Source organism: Plectropomus leopardus, chromosome 4 (assembly GCF_008729295.1).
Source record: "Plectropomus leopardus isolate mb chromosome 4, YSFRI_Pleo_2.0, whole genome shotgun sequence".
Classification (NCBI taxonomy): Eukaryota; Metazoa; Chordata; class Actinopteri; order Perciformes; family Serranidae; genus Plectropomus; species Plectropomus leopardus.
This window is the reverse complement of record NC_056466.1, coordinates 23,243,241-23,262,326: the sequence shown is the minus strand read 5'-3', so window position 1 is coordinate 23,262,326 and position 19,086 is coordinate 23,243,241. Positions and strand designations below refer to the sequence as shown.

Below are 19,086 nucleotides of genomic sequence, written 5' to 3'. Positions count from 1 at the left end.
AGACTTGCCTGTGACTTGCAAAAACATTGACTCGGCTCCTCCTGTTCTAAACATATTTTGCAACTACAGATGCAGACGCAAAAAACGTGAACGGCCCTACTGTAGAGAAAGATAGCAGACTTTGTGGAATAGGACCCACTCCATATTCTAAGGTTACAAAAACCCAATTCTTAATTACAGGTGACTATAAACTAATGAAAACATAGTCATAAATATTATATACCATTTTTGCCAATAAATGCCCCTAAATCCAACACACTGGACCTTTTTAACCCCCCCCCCCCCAAAAAAACCCAATAGTTTATAAAGTATTTAAAATTAGCTCACTCTCAACCAGCTGGTTGGGTTGGACTGGATGGACAGATGTTGTGAAGGACAATAAAATTACAGTAGTAAGGGGCCAATGGCCTGCTTAATTAGTATTTTAAATTTTGATACATGGTATATTTTGTTGCTAATATTATTATTTTGAATGCAGGACAGAGTATTATGATTCATTCTCTGGTGGTTGGTGGGGACCAAAAACAGAGCTTAAAAGAGGGTAAATATTGGACTTTTTCAGGTGGCCAGAGACAGTCCTTCAAATCCGCAAACAGACAGCTGTTTCTGACATTGCATGTTGCTTTGCCCAAAAAACTTGAATAACTTAATTAACCTCAGGACATACAGTAATTATCTTTTAAAGGATTATGTAATTACACGTAAAAATGTTATCCTCAGAGTTTGTATGCAAAATAGAAATGTCACAAACTTAACTTAAAGAGACAATGCTTTTAAAAAATACATATCACATTTTCCTTTAATAATCTGTGTGCTCGTGGAAAGGTTAAGTAGTCTGGCAACATACATAGCATTATATAAAAAAATCTGAGAGCTAGTAGCATCTATACTTTTAAAACATGGATTATATCTATAGACATTCTCATAGTCATCCTCTCATTATTAAACTATGTATGCAGCATGCTGCACACAGAAGGACGGACACATCCTACTACATCCAAATGGTACAACACATTAAGAAAATGAGTTGCTTTCTCGCTACTTGTGCTTACCTTCAACACTATCACATTCAATGGTTTTATGAAAAAAAAAAAAAACAGCTACAGTACAATATATTTTACATGTTTGTATAAAATATATTACATCCTACAAAACCAGTCCTTACAAAGTGGTAATTAATAATACTAACATAAAAGTCAAAAAAGTGCTTTTACAGTATCATTCAAGTTGTATAAAATCTGTATATATTTACAGGTGACGTAGTGGTTGCTGTGTGTTCAGGATTCAGTCATATCATTTCGCAGGTACGTATCACATGTGAAGCTAAGGTCAGTCATGAGGACAGGCTGCTTACACGCCGCGCCAGACGAGCAGCCGTTATGGTTTTCAGCACCCTCCCTCTTCCTTTCTCCCAGTTCATACCACATAAAGTATCTCACACGCTCTACTCTCCCACCTCTCCCTCTCTCTCACACTCCGTCCCAGTACTGAGGTATGTGGTTTGACTTCACAGGAAATGGTCTCACATTCTTCAAGTCTCTTGTCTATATCCAAGCTAGACTACAGGCAGCAGGTGGATGCTGGTGCACGCAGAGCTGGTGGAGGTGAGGTTTAGCAGACGGTGTGGTGGGGCGACAAGGGGCTGTCCAGGGTTTCAGTCGGAGACAGATCTGAACATGAGCTTTTAAACATGGAGGAGATGTGGAAGGCCTGGAAAACACAAAAACACGATTTTAACAAACGGCTGACATGTGGAAACGCACTGATGCACAAAAACAAGCAGGCAAGGTATACTGACCACCCAGTAGGCAGTGAGGGCTCCTTGTACGTAGCCTGTTAGCACGTCGGACGGGTGGTGCCTGTAGTCTGAGATGCGGGTCAGACCTGTGTAGACTGCCAGCAGAACCAGGAAGAACTGCAACGCTGGCCTCAGCAGCCGAGCCCCACGCCATGTCAACCGCGCCTGCAGGTAAAACTGAATAACACAAATGGACGCAATGTCATTTATTATATAGAACAATAAGGTAATCTGTAACTGTAATTATGGATTTATCCTGAGTACAAATTTGAAGACCCCCCAAAGAACAGCTAAAATCTTAAATAAGAAGGGAATCTGCACATAGGAAGGAGTGTCATTCTTTATTAATATAATGTCATCTTTAGTGGAGAGATTGGTATTATGTAGGAATATTTTAGACCAGTCTTATATCCGCTCAAATTTGAAATTGTGCCTATGTAAATGGAGCTTGTGTAGCATTTTTCTAACCTTTACATCACACGCCACATTCAGCCATTCACACGCTGGTGGCTGAGGCTGTCATACAAGGTGCCACCTGCTCACCTAAACATTTCCTTCTCAGCAATTTGCAATTTGGGATTCAGTATCTTACACAAGGACACTCCTAGAAGAGACCATTCGTTAATAAATACGTTTTTTTTTCACCCAAAAAACAACCACTGTTAAGTTAATCATGCCGTGTTACCTTGAATTTGTGAAGAAAGTGGTCAACATATTGATTTAAGCTGATCAATTGATTTGACATTATATTTAACAGCAGTAAAACTATATCAAAACATCCTGTTAATAACTCTCGGACAACTCAGAATAATCAAAGTGTCAGGTTGTTTTCATGCACTGTTCGTACACCGTATACCAATGAAAAATAATGCACCAAAATTCGTAGGCAATATAATCCCTTATTCATGAACCAGTATTTCATGTATATCCAACATAATCAGGAAGACGGCAATCTCAGATAGTTAGTTAGATATCATGTGAACCATGGTGATTTGAGTCGATATAATGCAATACAGCTCTAAAATGAAAGGCCTTGAAATGTGATTTTTCAAGGCCCTAATTTTGGTTCATACTGTGTTTTAGTAATGCATATAAAATGTGCACTCAAAAGCTCATTAAAACCCTGTACCTAAATTAAACTAAAACACCCATCCAAGGCCTACTCAGAGGCAATTCTTGTTCCCTGTTTAGTACATGTGTATGCATGTTCTTATTAAATAATTGACTTATATAATATCAGCCTAAACATACTGAAACAAAATGTTCGCTTAAATATTTTTCTTAATGATGTAGATGACTAGAATGAAAAAACAATGTGGCCATAGTATGAAGCATCACAGATTCCAAATTTACAGTACAATATCACAGCAAATAAACCTTTTTTTCACATGTAGTAAATGACCCTTGAAGAAAGGTAAATTATTTCCGTAAATCAGGTAAAAACTCCAATTGAATTCTCTTCTGCTGACCTCTTAATTCGAAAGTCAATTTTACGGTTTTGTCTTTCAGGACATTTATTTTGAAACCGTCTGTGCGGAAACAGATCATTAGGGCACAAACGTATAAGGAAAATGGAGGAAAACACCGAAATGTTTGTACCGAGGTTTCTGTTTCTTGCTGAGAAGAGCACCGCGCTGAAATGGGTGCAAGGTATGCTGTAGTTTCACATGTGTTGTTGGGTGAGTGTTTTTAACCGACATGGTGGTAAATTAGTGAATTTTGAGGTGTTTCGCTGTCGCGCCGTTCATTGTAAAAATAGTTGCTGACGTACATCAACGTTAACGTCACCGATGCTGATATTCTTACCGTAAACTTCGATTAATAGCCCGCGCTATTATTTGCTTAACTTACCCGAATTTACGGATAAATTACCTGTAAAACAAAACATGACAATAATCCTGTAAAAACAGTCTTCTAAATCTACAACTTTTTTGCGTCTCTCTTTACTATGCCGGCAATACTGTCTTCTTTGGTGCTCATAGTTTCAGTAAAATAAACGGAATGATTAAATTGTGGATAATCTTACCAAGCTAATATTGTGTGGTGTATATCCATATTGACAAAAATTAAAAAAAGAAAAACATTTATATTTGTATACGTGGTCTAAGCAGCTAACTAATGTTGACTCCAGCAGGTAGCCAACAACCTGCTGCTGCTGCTGCTGTTGTTGTTGTTGTTGTTGTTGTTGGTGGTGGTGGTGGTGTTTTTTTTTTTTTGTTTTTTTTTTTACAAAAATGAACTCCATGGCAACCAGACCAGGCTTCTAATTGAGACAGGCTTTTATGTGTCAAAAGCTGTGTTTGAAACTGTTCCCTGTCACAGAAATAGTGCACTACATATTGTATTTTGCCATTTTGCAGTAGTGTTCAAATTCTCAGCTGTTTATTTCATCCACTAGGCCAGTATAGTGCACTATAAAATACCCACAATGCACAGTACACTTGAGTATACATAGGATGTACCCTACATTTTACTCCTGTATACCACAGTGCAATGCAGTTATGTATTTCCGGCGAAAGAAAACTCCAGCTTAGGGTTCAAAATCTCGTTTGGTTATTCCCTGCGTAGTTCACTATATAATACACACTACATAGAGAATAGTGAGTGAGTGAGTGAACGGTTTGGAACACAGCTATAATGTGCAGCCGGGTAGTCAAAGGGACTGGTTGCCTAAATGGGACTAGGCTACTTTATTTGAAGTTTTATGGTATTTCAATCATGTAAATAGTAGTTAAGTTTGCTTGTGTATATACAGTATTTATATGGTTTATGGTTATGTTTCACTGATTTTATTTATTTGTGTTTGTTCCTGCAGCTCTTACCGTGGTTTGGAAGCTGTGTTTTGAAAGGCATGTTTTGACATGTTTGTAAGGAATGAGCAACTGAATGTGATAGAAGAAAAAAAAACCTTTTAAAACCATCAGTACGCTCAACCATTGTCTGGCCTGTGGTCCGCTACAGTAAGAGCTTGACCCTCATCGATCCTGACGACTGATTGCCTCAATGATGTGCCATGAGGAGAGACATGCACGGCATCCCTGCTGCAGTTAAAGTCATCACGTGCCATCCTGGTGGCAGCACACGGTCCCCTCACCGGCACCTGATCTACTCTGGCGATCTGGGCAGCAGTCAGATTTGGTGCAATGGTCAAGTGCGGTCTTTTCACTGACATGGTTGCAGAACTGTGAGTATTATGCCTCAGTGCAGTCTGATGTTGCCATTTGCAATGAAAGTAAGCGACTGATGAACTGTTTCCTAAACTGAGTGCACATTTTATAGTCTACTCATCTACAGCAAAAAAAGAAAAAGGGGACTGTTGTTTAATTTACACATTCACACAAACTACACTGATTATTTCTAATTAAGGACATTTTTGCATTTGTGGACTTTCCTGTGTGAATTGTGTTTATTGTGGGTTTGCAATGTTTATGGTTATCTATAAGATGAATGGACTTTGATAACTTTGAACATTTTCTCACTTTGGGCTTTATATTTTCTGTGCTGTATAAAATTGAGTTTTGGGTATTTGCATCCACATTTAGGGTTATTCATACGAGGTAAAATGACAAAATAAGGACATTTTTCTTACATTGTATGGGCTTTACATTTTCAGCACTGTGTGAACTGTGCTCGTTGTGGTCTGACAGAACGGTTTATGGAGCCCGCTGCGGTGGTTTGTATCTTGAAATGATCAGCATATATAGCACAGCGAGAAGCGTAGCTTTTGAATGATATGCTGTATGAAAAAATAATGAATACTACGGATGTTTTATGCATCGTAATCATCAAAAATCACATTACAGCGCCTAAAGATGAGCTGTAGGATCAGGAGGATTTTAATATACCACCATCTTAATTGCCACATGGTGAATCTGAGGCCTTCTGCCCCCCCTGAGGATCAAAATCAGGACCCTGATGGGGTAGCTGCCTGCTTTGTCCAGTTTGTGATCCGGCCTTGGCATTGAGTCTCTCTTTTCAACAAAAATGCTTTCTACTGTTGATTTATTGTTTTGGTCTGGTCTTCATTTAAATACTGGCTTTTATCTAAGAATGGATGAGAGTATTAATGAATTAAAATGTCCATAGACACATAGGCACTTACACGGGGACACACATATGCTACCGTAAACACATACAAATGCAGGAGGTTGCACACACTCACTCTCACACAATAGAGGAGAGCAGTGAGGTGGTGAGGCGAGGTCACACTCCTCCCACAGCAGAACAAAGCTGTCTCTGTTTGTCCCATTTCTCCTTTCAGTCCTTCTCTTTTTCCCCTCTCCTCTTTCACTCCCTCACTTTCTGCTGCTAACTGGACTGATGATGGCTCCCTGTTTCATTCATCCTCTCTCTGCATTTTATAGAGAGATGGTAATTGGAAATTGGAGAGACACTAAATTGTGTTTGCCAGTGTCTGCGTGTGTTTGAGTGTGTGGGAGAAAATGTGTGAAAGAGAGAGCAATAGATAGAAATACTCACTGCTAAATAGAGCATTGTGTACATCGCAAAGGAAGCATGGCCAGAGAAGAAGGACTTCCTAAAAAAAATGGAGAAGTATTTAGGACAAAAACACAATGCATTAACACACGTGCATAAACACATTCACACACACATACCTGGCCTCCTCCTCCAACCGGTGGTCAGGTTGCCGGCAGTTCACCGTTGCAACGTAGGTTCCAGGTGTGCAGTTAAGAGACGCGTAGGTGACACCGCACACAGACAGGAAGTGCGGTCGCAGCCGCCCAACACTTAGCTTGGCCATGTTGGTTAGTGACTGGCCGACGCAGCAGCCAAACAGGAAGCAGCCCAGCTCTTTGTACAAACAGGATACATACAGGTTCCTCACAAAAGCCTTGGAGCTGACGCCTCTGAAACGAACCCGGTAACACTCCCCAAGGGCGATCTGGAGGTGGACAAGTAATTAGAAACGTCACAATGCATCCTCCGCACCCTCGCATTGTGTCAAATTAATAATGGACCGACAGCCGCCACAGCAATGATAAGGACTCACAGTGAGGCCAGTGATGACGATGCCGCCTGCGATGAGTAATTCGTCCGGTATGGCCTCACGGTGCAGATAAGGGTACGTGATGCTGGTGTCCCCGCACATGAAGCCCCTTCTGTAAGGACTCACTGCTTTCAGCTCACACGCAAAGAAAGGGATGGAAGCTGCAGGAAGAGGAGAAGGGAGATGATTTGATATCCCAGCAATCCCCAGTGGGAGTATAGACATTCCTCTTTGTGATGGGAAAGTGGAGATGATGTGTGGGAGGAGAAGAGACCAGCAAACCAGAGGATGAGTGGGGGCGATTTAAGAAAAACCTAAAATATGCATGTCTGTTTTTCCAGCTCTTAGCAGTGTGTTACCAATACATGCAAGTAGACAAGTGCTGGTTATCATGTGAAATTCTTACTAGTGTCGAAATAAAACCTGTGGCTCTGTACAAAAGCAGTAATATTTTCAATACTTTGAGAAAATTAAAAATGTCTCCCTACAATATACTTTACAGCACTGGTGTAGTGGTTGTTAATGAGGTGGTTGAACTACTAGGTGGGTAGGTTACTGAGGAGGAAGTAGGTATAATACTATGTATTTCTGTGGCTTTTTGGCTGATAGGCGGGTATACTGTAAATGACCAGAAAAAGAGGTGGGTTACCCCATATATCTGCATATCCAGCCAGCAATTTTGGTTCTAAAAATGTTCTGAGAATGCAACCAATGCAATGTTTTATCAACATTTCAGTGGCAAGTTTTCTTTAAGTTCCCAGAACGTTCTTCTCTGGGTAGTTTGGGTAACAATCTCCATACACATCAAAATGTTAAAACTTTTTTTTTTGTTTTTTTTTTTGTTAATCTATCACATTACATCACATTTTCATAAAAAAAGGTCCGTTATCTCAGGCCTCAATAACATGTTCTGATTGTTGCTTTGAAAATGTTCCTCTTTTGTTGACATGTAACATTGTGGGAGCGTTTTATAGAAAGTACATTCTAAGATCCGTCACCTCTCAACATCACCAAAACATCCTGAAAATGTTGATGTTAAAACCTTACGTCTTAGTTAGCATTTAACCTTACAGGAGCATTAATTGAAATGTTACACATTCTTAAATCGTTCTTTGAACATTAGATTAAAATGTTTTCTATAAAAAAGTATTGCAACTAGTAGGTAACATTGGCTAATGTTGTGGGAACGTTCCCTGCCAGCTGGGTAGACCCTCCACTACACTACTGCTTTTTAGCCATGTTTGCAGCGTACCTCTGGGGATGACAATGCTGGTTGGTTGGTATCCACCACTTTCATCCAAAATAAAATATCTCTGCAGCTATTGGATGGATTTCTATCAAATTTTAACAAACATTCATTGTCCCCTGAGGATGAATCCCACTGAGTTTGGTGATTCCCTAACTTTTCATCCAGCATCATCATTAGGTTGACATTTTAATTTGCCCCAAACTTTGGTTTATGACAAAATACCTGCAAAACTCCCTGCAGCCAACTCAAATGGGGGTAGGTAGTGCTATCTTGTGAAACTAGACAACCCAAAAGCATCCAAACATGTTGATAAAGCTTGTTGGGAAAGGGGGCTAAATAATATTCCAATGCTGAGCTTCATTTTAGTGAGGGGAAAACTGGCATGGCAATTTCCAGAGGGGTCCCTTGAACTCTCACCTCAAGTTATCTGAATGGAAATGAGTCTCCCCTAAACTTGAGAAGGCCTGTTTCCAGTAAATGTTCTGTTCGTGGCAATCAATGTACTCTTTCAAATCAAAGCTGCATATTTGTGTTTATAAGTACAGCCAGCCTATTTGTGAAATAATGAATCACCTAACATGTACAGATACATAGCACATTAACTGACTGTTGTGGAATTAAAACGTTTGCATTACCAGTATTAGTCTTTACATCAGATCACTAGTAATATTAACTGTAAAATAAAAAATCCAAAGTAGCCTTTATCAGTTTGCAATTCTTTAACTCTCATATTGAGATAGTTTTAAACCAGCTTTTATAGGCCTATAATAGCAGTCATGGCCATTGGTTTTGTTGAGCCACCACAATATTTAAAGAGGACCCTTCTTGCCAGCCCTTCAAAAATTTCTGGGGGTCGGCTTCATCTAGAGCAAATGTTAACATGCTAAACAGAGACAGTGAAAATGGACATTTACCAGCGAAACATCATTATGTTAACATCGACATTATGAGCAATGTTAGCATTTAGCTTAAAGCATTGCAAAGTGCAGCCTCACAGAGCCAATAACATGGCTGTGGATGTGTAAAACTAAAGAAGGCAAACTTCTAAAACCTGTCATATTGTCGAAGCAGCCGGGCAAGAAATGCACAGGGAAAATACAGCCAAAAAACAAAAGAAGCATGATTTAAATCTGTTAAAATAAAGAGGAGTACAGTTTTTTACATACCAGCTTTCAGGATGTGACAGGTTTTGATATTTCAGATCCCCAAAAGCATTGATGTTGGATACCCAGCACCAGTGCAGCTATGATTACTTTGACTCTTCATCCTTGTCACACCCAAGAGACACACTGTATCTCACTGATCACAGATGAAAGTAATGAGGTCTAAAATATAAATTTAAAAGAGAAGGTAACAGGAATTAAATGCTGAAATAAAACTGACAGGGAGTATGTCATGGGGGACTATGGGAAGGTCAAACGCAAAATAGTTTTACAGGAAAGTGAGGGTGGGAACCCTGAGTTTTTCTCTGGAAAGCAGGCAGACCTCACCAGAGACCCAGCTTGGATTGCGCGCGCGCGCGTGTGTGTGTTTCTGTTGATGAGAAGAGAAAGGGGGGTTGTTTGTGACTTCAGTTCAAGTCTTCCCGACAAGACAAAGCAAATGCCGCAGCAAACCAGAGCCAGAACCAGTCTCACACTGTCTCTGTTTGTCTCTGGGTGTCCTTCCCCCTCACTCTCTCTCTCTCTCTCTCTCTCTTTCTCTCTCTCTCCCTCTCTCTCTCTCTTTCTCTCTCTCTCTGTCTTGCATGCCTGCACACACACAGCAGAGAGAGGGAGAGGGGAGAGAGAGTGAGCCTCCCTCCCTTCTGCACATGTCCAATCTGTTGTTAATACAAAACAGGCTACCTCTCCGTCCAGCTTTTTCCAATTAGCCGACATTATATAACCCCCTCCTGACACATATAGGGACCATGGGAGGGAGCAACAATTACAGCCATGTGCGCACATACACATACACATACACACGCACGCACGCATGCACACAGTGGATCGTGCATTTATTTATTTATACCAAATACAACTCCCCCTGGCCTGGCTCTACCCTGAGAACTGGAGGTTGTCATGGAAACTGTAGAATTCCCTAGGCAATGCACGAACCAGCTGGCACAGAGCGCTCAAGAGCGCGCACGAGTGGAAAAACAGAGCCAGGAATACAAGTAGATGGAGAGAACTTGAAAAACTTTCTTTTTTCCATCTCCTTACAAACGGGGTGTTAATCTGCCGCTCATATTCTGCAGACCCACATGCCTGATCTGAATGTAGCCACTGACTGGCGTTGTTGACTCAGTACAAAGGGATTAAAACAAAGCAGAACACAACTCAACAAGTTCACCCGCAGCAGACCAATGATAGCCTAAATAGCAGGGAATAACAGCATTTAAGGGAATTCACCTGTCGTCCTCAAAGTGAAAAATAAATGGCTGTTTTATAAATAAATATGCACTCGGTGATTACTTTCACTGTTGATTAATAACATGTATGTAAGGAAATAGTGAAAGATGATCTCATCTACAGTTTCCTCACATAAGACAAAAGCAAGAAAATCCTAACAATTGAAAAGCTGGAGACAGAGGATATTTGTTTGTTTTTTTTTTGTTTTTTTGCTTAAAAAATAATTGAAATTGTTAATAATCAGCTATTTATCTATTTGTTTCAGCTAAAAAAAGTACATAGGTGAAGGAATACATGACAAATAGACTTAAATTCAATATATATAGCCTCTCGGCAAATCGTAGTATGGAATTAGTAATTTAAGGATACTCACATGTATGGATGGACAAAGAAACAGAAACCTTATAATGTAATCCAGTGCAAACAATAACCCACATGGCCTCAACATGCACCACATATCAGCACTCTTTGAAACACACTACACGATTATAAAACTCAAGCATATGTTACAATGGCACTATTTTGCTGGGGTGAATGTAATACAGGTGCACCCAACAAGTGAAATAACAGATCTAATGTATTATTAACTTTTTTTATATTTACCCAGGAAGAGGCAGAGGAGGTCTAACCCCACCAGAAGTTTTCTTTTGGACAAAGCCGGACCAGTTATCTCTATGAGTTTCTTCCCAGTGCCGTTCTCCATCCCCATCCCTGCTGCGGCCAGGCTGCTCTTGTTGTCCGTCAGTTTGAGCTGGAGCTCCGCGCTGGACACGGCCACACCCGGCGCTCTGCGGCCCAAATTTATCCAACATGACGATTGACTGCGGGTGGACGCTCGGAGTGAAAAAACTTGTTGGCATCAGGAAGTTAGGAGCGCCCTTGGACTACTCATGTGCAGAGCTGCGGAGAGAGTGTAAGTGAGTCCACAAGTTGACACAGTACTTATGATGCTCCCGGGGCACGTGGCGCCTCGCTGTCAAAGTACAGTGTCTTTTTTTACGCATTTTTTAATTTCATCACAGAGTCTGCGGGCTCGCCCTGACTCGTTGCAGGGCATCCGTCACCTTGAAGATATGCACCACGGTGAAGCGGAAAACTTCTCAGTGGTTGCGCAATACACACTCAGAAGTCAGATCTGCCTCTCTCTCCCACTCCCAACTCTCTCTGAGCGCATTGCATAGGCTGCATGATGATTAGGTGTGACTATAATTTCCACGAACACGAGAGGCAGAGCATGAAGTGCACGATGTATGTGTCATGGTGACGGTGGTTGACCAACTTGGATGTAATTTGAGAGATATTTCTCCATCACTATGATTCACCTTTCACCTTCATTTTCTCTGTAAGAATCCCATTCACAAAATCCAGAGTTGACCTGAGAACAATTTTACTACCCTAAACTCTTTACTGAGTAACTCAAAGATAGCATGTAGTAGCCTAAGACACTAACATTTTTGCTATCAATAAATCGGATTCCTCTGATTCCAGCATTATTTCCGTCCTAAGCATTGTGGCATATAACCAACATTAAGGCTAGTTGTTGGTTACATGCCATGTACATCCAAATTCAACTTCAGAAACAATTATAGGCCAATATTCAGCCAGTACTTATACTTTCTGTCTGGTAATGCAGTTGGGAAATATTGCTAATCCACTGATACATGCTTAAAAAATTGTTAATGAATAGAAATAATCAAATCAAGTAACTTGATCCAGATCCTCTACAGCTGTTTTCCAGGATGGAGGTTGTAATTCTAGTTTGTCAAATGGATTTTCAACAACCTGGCAACTCAAAAGTTTAAAGCTTAAAATTGATCTGTAAAGCTCTAATAAATTACTAGAGGAATATTCTGACATTTGAGAAAACCGGCTTATCCACACTTAGATGAAAAGATCAGTATTCCTCTCGTGTCTGTACTGTAAATATTAAGCTACAGCCCAGCCAGCAGCCAGTTTAGCTTCTTAGCATTAAGAAAACAGGGAACAACTCTGTCCAAATGTAAAAAAATCAGCTGATCATCAGTAGTTAAAGTGTGTCCTTCAAATGAAATTATATTATATATATATATATAAATGTAAAAGAAGGTTGTGGTTTTAACTGTGGTGAACTATTTCTTGGCTGGGCCCAGTAACTTCCAGGGATCTCCGCTGATGCCCAGTCAAGAAGTAATAAAGCTATTAATTACAAATATAAACAGTTTAGAATAAAAATACCCTTAGGGCAAAGAGCTTTGCATTGGACATTACACATTTAATTGTAATTTAATTTAATTTAAGTGTTGACTCACCCAGATCATTGATTTTACCGAGGAAACACTGGAGAGTTTTGCCCTGGTAGATGCGAGGACACTTGGTCGAGTTTTCTCCCAAGTAAAGCCCACAACCTGCCTCTTAGACCCAATTCCCACTCCATTTTTTAAAACGTTTCATGCATTCTTTGAGGAACAATTGTTATACATGGTGAATTGCTCTCTTCAGAGGGTGTCTTCCCCAACTCCTTTAAAACGGCGGTGGTGAAGCCCCTCCTGAAGAAGAGCAATTTAGATCCCAACATTTTTAATAATTATCGGCCTGTATCCAACTTACCATTTTTAAGTAAAATCTTGGAAAAACTTGTGTTTAACCAAGTAAATGACTTTTTAATCACAAATAACATTTTTAGAGAGGTGTCAGTCTGGTTTTAGGATGAACCACAGTACCGAGACGGCCCTTGTAAAGATTTTAAATGACATCAGGCTCAACTTAGATAACCATAAACTCACTGTCTTGGTACTACTACTGGATCTAACCGCCGCCTTCGATACAGTTAGTAGACCATCACATTTTATTAAATATAGACTGAGGAACCTGGTCGGCCTCTCTGGTACTGTTCTGAACTGGTTTGACTCCTACCTCACAGATCGACACTTCTTTGTAAGTATGGATACATGTTCCTCAGGAATCCATGAGATAAAGTGTGGGGTTCCCCAAGGGTCAATTTTAGGCCCAACTCTTTTTAATCTGTACATGCTTCCCCTTGGGGACGTCATCAGGAGTCACGGCATCAGCTTTCATAGTTATGCTGACGATACTCAACTGTACATCGCTGTGTGTCCTGATGACACAGGCCTATTGATGCCCTTTTTAACTGCATTTCAGACATAAAGTCATGGATGGCAGCAAATTTCCTACAGCTCAACCAGGACAAAACAGAGGTTTTAGTCATCGGTCCTGAAGGCCAGAAAGAGAAACTTTTACCAAAGTTACAGGCTTTTAGAACATCACAATCTGTAATAAATCTGGGTGTGATTTTTGACTCTGAGCTTACTTTTATCCCACACATCAAAAACACAACAAAAATTGGTTTTTATCATCTAAAGAATATAGCCAGAGTCCACCCGTTTCTCTCTCAGGCCAGCACGGAGGTACTGGTGCATGCTTTTATCTCTTGTCATCTAGATTATTGTAATGCCCTGCTCTCTGGTCTTCCCAAAAACAGCATTTCCAATTTACAACTATTGCAAAACTCAGCCGCACGAGTGCTGACGAGGACCAGAGGGCGGGAGCACATTACACCGGTTTTAAAATCGCTTCATTGGCTCCCGGTGCGCTTCAGGATTGATTTTAAGGTTCTTTTACTTGTTTTTAAGTGTCTCAAAGGTCTTGGGCCTTCTTACCTAACTGAGCTGCTTTTACCTTATCAACCCTCGCGGATCCTGAGGTCCTCCGGGCACTGGCCTTTTAACCATACCACAAGTTAGCTCTAAAAGAAATGGGGAGGCGGCTTTCAGTTACTATGGCCCCCGTCTGTGTGAACAGCCTGCCGGAGAACCTCAGGATCACAGACAGTGTTGAGGTTTTTAAAAAGAGGCTCAAGACCCATCTTTTCAATCAGGCTTTTAACTAACTAACTAACTAACTAACTAACTATTTATTTATTTATTTATTTATTTATTCTACTTTTTTTATTTTTTATCTTATTCCACTTGTATTCTCTGTCTTATTTTACTGTTTTAGTCCCTTATGTTCTTAGCTTATATGTTCTTTACCTTATTTTATTGTGTTAGTTTTTAGCTCCAGTGTTTCCTCATCGGGGCCTACCGGACTGGGAGTTGTCTCTGGTCCACCATTGGGGGTGCTGTACCGTGGACTGTTTTGGCCCGGGTGGCTAGAGGGCTCGGCATCTTGGTGCGGGCACACTCCTGTCCGCCCGGGTTGGGATGGTCTCTGTGGCGGCGCCCCAGCGGTGCTGGACCGTGACCTCTCTCAGTGAGGTTGGCCCCCCAAAGGTGTTTCTCCCTCGCCTCAGGTCTCAGTGCCTAGCCATGTCTCTCTAGCCATGTCTCTTTAGTAACAGCTGGTGTGTGTTGGTGTATGTGTGCGTGTGTGGGTGGTGAGGGGGGGGTGTTCGGGTGCCTTTGCGAATAGTTGTGGGAATATCTACATGAATGTGTGTGTTTTGTTGCGTACGTATGTGGGGGTGGGAGGGTCAGGATGTCTGTATTTTTCTTGATTGTCTTTGATGTTTTTCATTTCTGTTATTGTTTTTAATCTCTGTTAGGCACTTTGTGTTACTCTTTGTATGAAAAGTGCCATACAAATTAAGATTTGATTGAATTGGGGGGGGGGTTAAATAATGTAATAATAATTTAGGGCAGATTTACACCTATATCTGATTTACTGTATAATTCATGTTATTACTACACTGTCCAAACATACACATTAAAGAGTACAAAGTGCCCATTAGCACAAAGTCATTCCAGTATCCAACAGACAAGCAGAAAACAAAGCAGAGGACTCAAAACAGAGCAGCCCTGTTCTGATTTATAACGTACTATATTGCCACCTAGTGTCCGCTGTAAGGTAGCTAAAATGACCTCGGGGCGAAGGTCAACATGTTGCCACCAATGCCAGGAGCTCATTGTTCTATGACGAATGTCATACTTCGGCTGAAGAGAATTAAGTAAGTTAAAGGCCTTAGTAATGGATGGCACAGCTCTAAGCTGGATGGCTTCTTACTATATTTGTCAGAAAGGGACAGGCAGGTTGAGGTTGATAGCAGAACATGTGAGCGAGTGGGAGTGGAAGGATTTTAGATGGAGCACAAAAGTTCCCAAGGAGTACATTGAATGTTAGAAACATTTTAAAAAAGTTTGAGCATCACCTCACCTCCTGCTTCATCCTGCTCGGTCTGGTACCATCTGATTCCATCTCACTTATACCATCAGCTCGAAGCATGCCCAATCCAGAATGCATCAGTGTTTTGGCTAATGTTTAAACTCAAATTGAAATACAGTGCAGCTTTTCTCTTGTTTTGAAGCAAGTGGGGAACAATTTGAGTGGAGAAGAGAGAAGTCTGAGTTGAGCGCAGAGTGGCCTGGAGCTGGTGGGCTCTCTGGCCCTCCAACCAGAGCACCAACTTGCTCTGGGCAGTTGGGCCAGTGGTTGAAGAACATGTTGGGGTGCCCCAGAGCGGTGTGCTGGGTCCCCTGATTTTTTGTCACTGTGTAATCACTTGAAAACAGCTTGTGTTAGCACTTTATTCTAATATGCAGATAACTCAGCTATACTTAACACATGAAGATAATCACAGAAAACAGGAATATTAGTTCATGAGCCAAGGAGAGTAAAGATGTGTCTATGTAGACGCTATGCTTATACTATACGTCTGCAATGCTGAGTTTATTTTATTTGGTTCAAAGCCAGTTTTAAATAAGGACTCTGCACTGGCTATTAATAATAAAGAGGAATTTATTACATTGAAGTCCTCTGTTTGTGACATGGGTTGCATCCTTGACAGGAACTTAAGGTGAGCTTTTGTGGCCTTGACGGTTTGCGGCAAGGTAAAAGCAAGAACAAGATAACCAGACAGTAGGGCTACATTAGGATAGTGCCATTTGCCTGCACTTTTAGTTCAGCCTTAAAATTGTAACTTCAAGCACTCTCACTAAAACAAATTAGTGAGAGCGGTGCTAGAGCTGAATCATGAGAGTCATTTGGGTCTCAGTTCTTTCAGCTCCAGTGGCTCCCAGTTTTAGCATAGAGCTTGTCATATCCAACTTAATGTGGTCCATAGGATCTTAAATGGAAGAGCCCCTAGTTACTTCAACAATTTATTTATAAAGTTAGAAGGTCATAATTACACCACCTCAGCTAGCGTAGCTAACCCCAACTTTTAGCAATTCAAAATCAGGAAGGTTTCTTTCATCCATGCTGGTGCTACGGCGTGGAACAAACTGCCTTGTGTAATAAAGGACACAGAGAACCCACAAACCTTTAAGAAAACTGTCATACAGAGGCTACTAGACAACATTTCAAAATAAGGTCATAGTCATTTTAATAGACTGAAGTCATTCTTTTTTTTTATTTCACATACTGTATATATATTATCATATTTTTATTGGCACATTTATCTGTAAGTGGATTGTTGTGCTGGGATGTGGGACGTTGTGGTCTTTTATCTGCGGCTTTGAATGTTGAAAGGCTGTCTCCATCTTATTGTGAAGAGGACAGACTGATGGAACAACAGGGACCATGATGGAAGTAAGTCCTGGACTTTGTCATGTTATCCCTGATAAAAAATGCTTGCTAAGAAATGGGACACAATAATATTATATTATTATTATTATTATTATTATTATTATTATTATTATTATTATTATTATTATTATTATTATTATTATTATTATTATTAATAATAATAATAATAACAACAACAATAATAATAATCATAATAATAAATTGGATTTATATAGCGTCTTTCTTGAACTCAAGGCCACGTTACAAACAAAAAACCAAAACGAAAAGTCGAAAAGAAGAAGGTGGGGGGCTAGGAATTGGCAGAGGAGAAGAGATGGATTTTGAGGCGGGACTGAAAGACGGCGAGGGACTCAGAGTCCCAGATCTGTTGGGGAGGGAGTTCCAGAGTGTGGGAGCAGCCCTGCAGAAGGCTCTGTCCCAAGAAGTGGACCCATGGATTTATGGGTGGAGAGGAGATTTGCGGAGGCTGATCTGAGGGACTGTGAGGGTTGGTAAGGGGAGAGGAGGGCAGTGAGGTAAGGGGGGGTCAGAAGGTGAAGGGCTTTGAAGGTGAGGACCAGGATCTTTAAGGTAATCCAATGGGAGACAGGGAGCCAGTGAAGGTGTTTTAAGACAGGGGTGATGTAGTGCCAAGATTTGGTGCAGGTGAGGAGTCGGCCAGCTGGGTTCTGGACTAGTTTGAGTCTATTGATGGAAGTGGAGCTGATGCCATAAAGGAGTGAGTTGCAGTTAAAGAAAATTGTGATATATCTCTGTGGGTTCCTTTATTTAGCAGTTCAGGAATAAAACTGAGAGACTGGAAAGGTTTTGTAGTATAACTCAATATAATACAAGGTACAAGGTAACATTATTGTCATTTTTCTTAAACGTAGTGTAAGAAGAAATGAAATTTTAAGGTGATCCTTAATCCTGCTACATCTTTTGGCGTCGAAGTTGAGGAGTCTCACAGCCTGGGGAAAGAAGCTGCTCTGTAGTCTGGTGGTTCTGCTGCAGCAGATACTTCTGTATCTTTTCCAGATGGCAGCAGGGTGAACAGACGTGGCTGCTGTCTTTCAGTGTCCTTTGTGCTCTGTGCAGACGCCTCACTTCACCGAGGTCACTGATGCTCTGTACATGGAAACCAGTGATGTTTTGGGCAGTTTTAATCACCCGCTGTAGAGCCTTCCTGTCCCGGGCCGTGCACGAACCATGCCAGTTTGTGATGTTTCCAGTCTGTATGCTTTCTACTGCTCCTCTGTAGAAGTTAACCAGGATCTTGCTCTGGAATTCAGCCTTTCTAAGTTTTGTAGAAGTAGAGCCTTTTCTGTGCTTTTTTAATCTGGGTGGTGATGTGTGACGACAAAGATATGTTCTCAGTGTTAGTAAATCCAAGGAACCTATAGCTGTTCACCTGCTCCGCCTCAGCTCCACTCATGTAGACAGGGGTGTGTGTCTTTCCTTCTTTTTTAAAATCAGCAATCAGCTCCTTGGTTTTACTGACGTTGAGCAGTAGGTTGTTCTCTGTGCACCACTCTGCAAGATTGTTGATTTCCTCCCGGTATGAACTCTCATCGTTGTTTGTAATACGGCCAATCATGGTTAATGGCGGGGAAGACTGTGTTTGCAGCTGTTTTGACTGTGAAATTGCAGTCCACAACATTTAGGACTAATGGCTTCTTTGCTGTAGGGGGCAGCAAAAGCACTGAGGGAGCTTTCATTTGTCTCCTCTGCGGTTGGTGAGCAATTCTTGTTTCATTTCTATACTAGAGGAAATTAGAAAGAGAGCACAAGAGGGACAGAAAGAGAGAGAGGGAACGAAAGAGAGTTAAGTACTTGTACTTTGGTAATTTTGAAGTGAAAACAGAGGCAGCGACTTCCCTTTGAGAAAGCCCAGCACATCACGATGGTGGGTTTTATTTTTGTCAGAAAGGCCCAAACGTAATGCTGAGAAAACCCGACTATGGATACAAAAACTGCAAGTGTTTGTGCACACCGTGTTTGTGTGTGTGTAAGGTTATAGATTTTTAATTACAGTAACTGATTGCCTCAGGTCAGCCATTAAAAAAATGACGCAGTTTCTGTCCAGCTTCTTTCCAGTGTTTCATCATTTCGTCAGCCTTAGGAAATATGTCACCATTTA

General features: G+C 40.9%; 1 pseudogene; it reads right to left on the bottom strand.

Annotated features, from left to right (window-relative positions):
* Window positions 1-1,347: 1,347 nt before the first annotated feature.
* On the bottom strand, window positions 1,348-11,390 carry LOC121942248 (annotated as a pseudogene).
* Window positions 11,391-19,086: the final 7,696 nt, after the last annotated feature.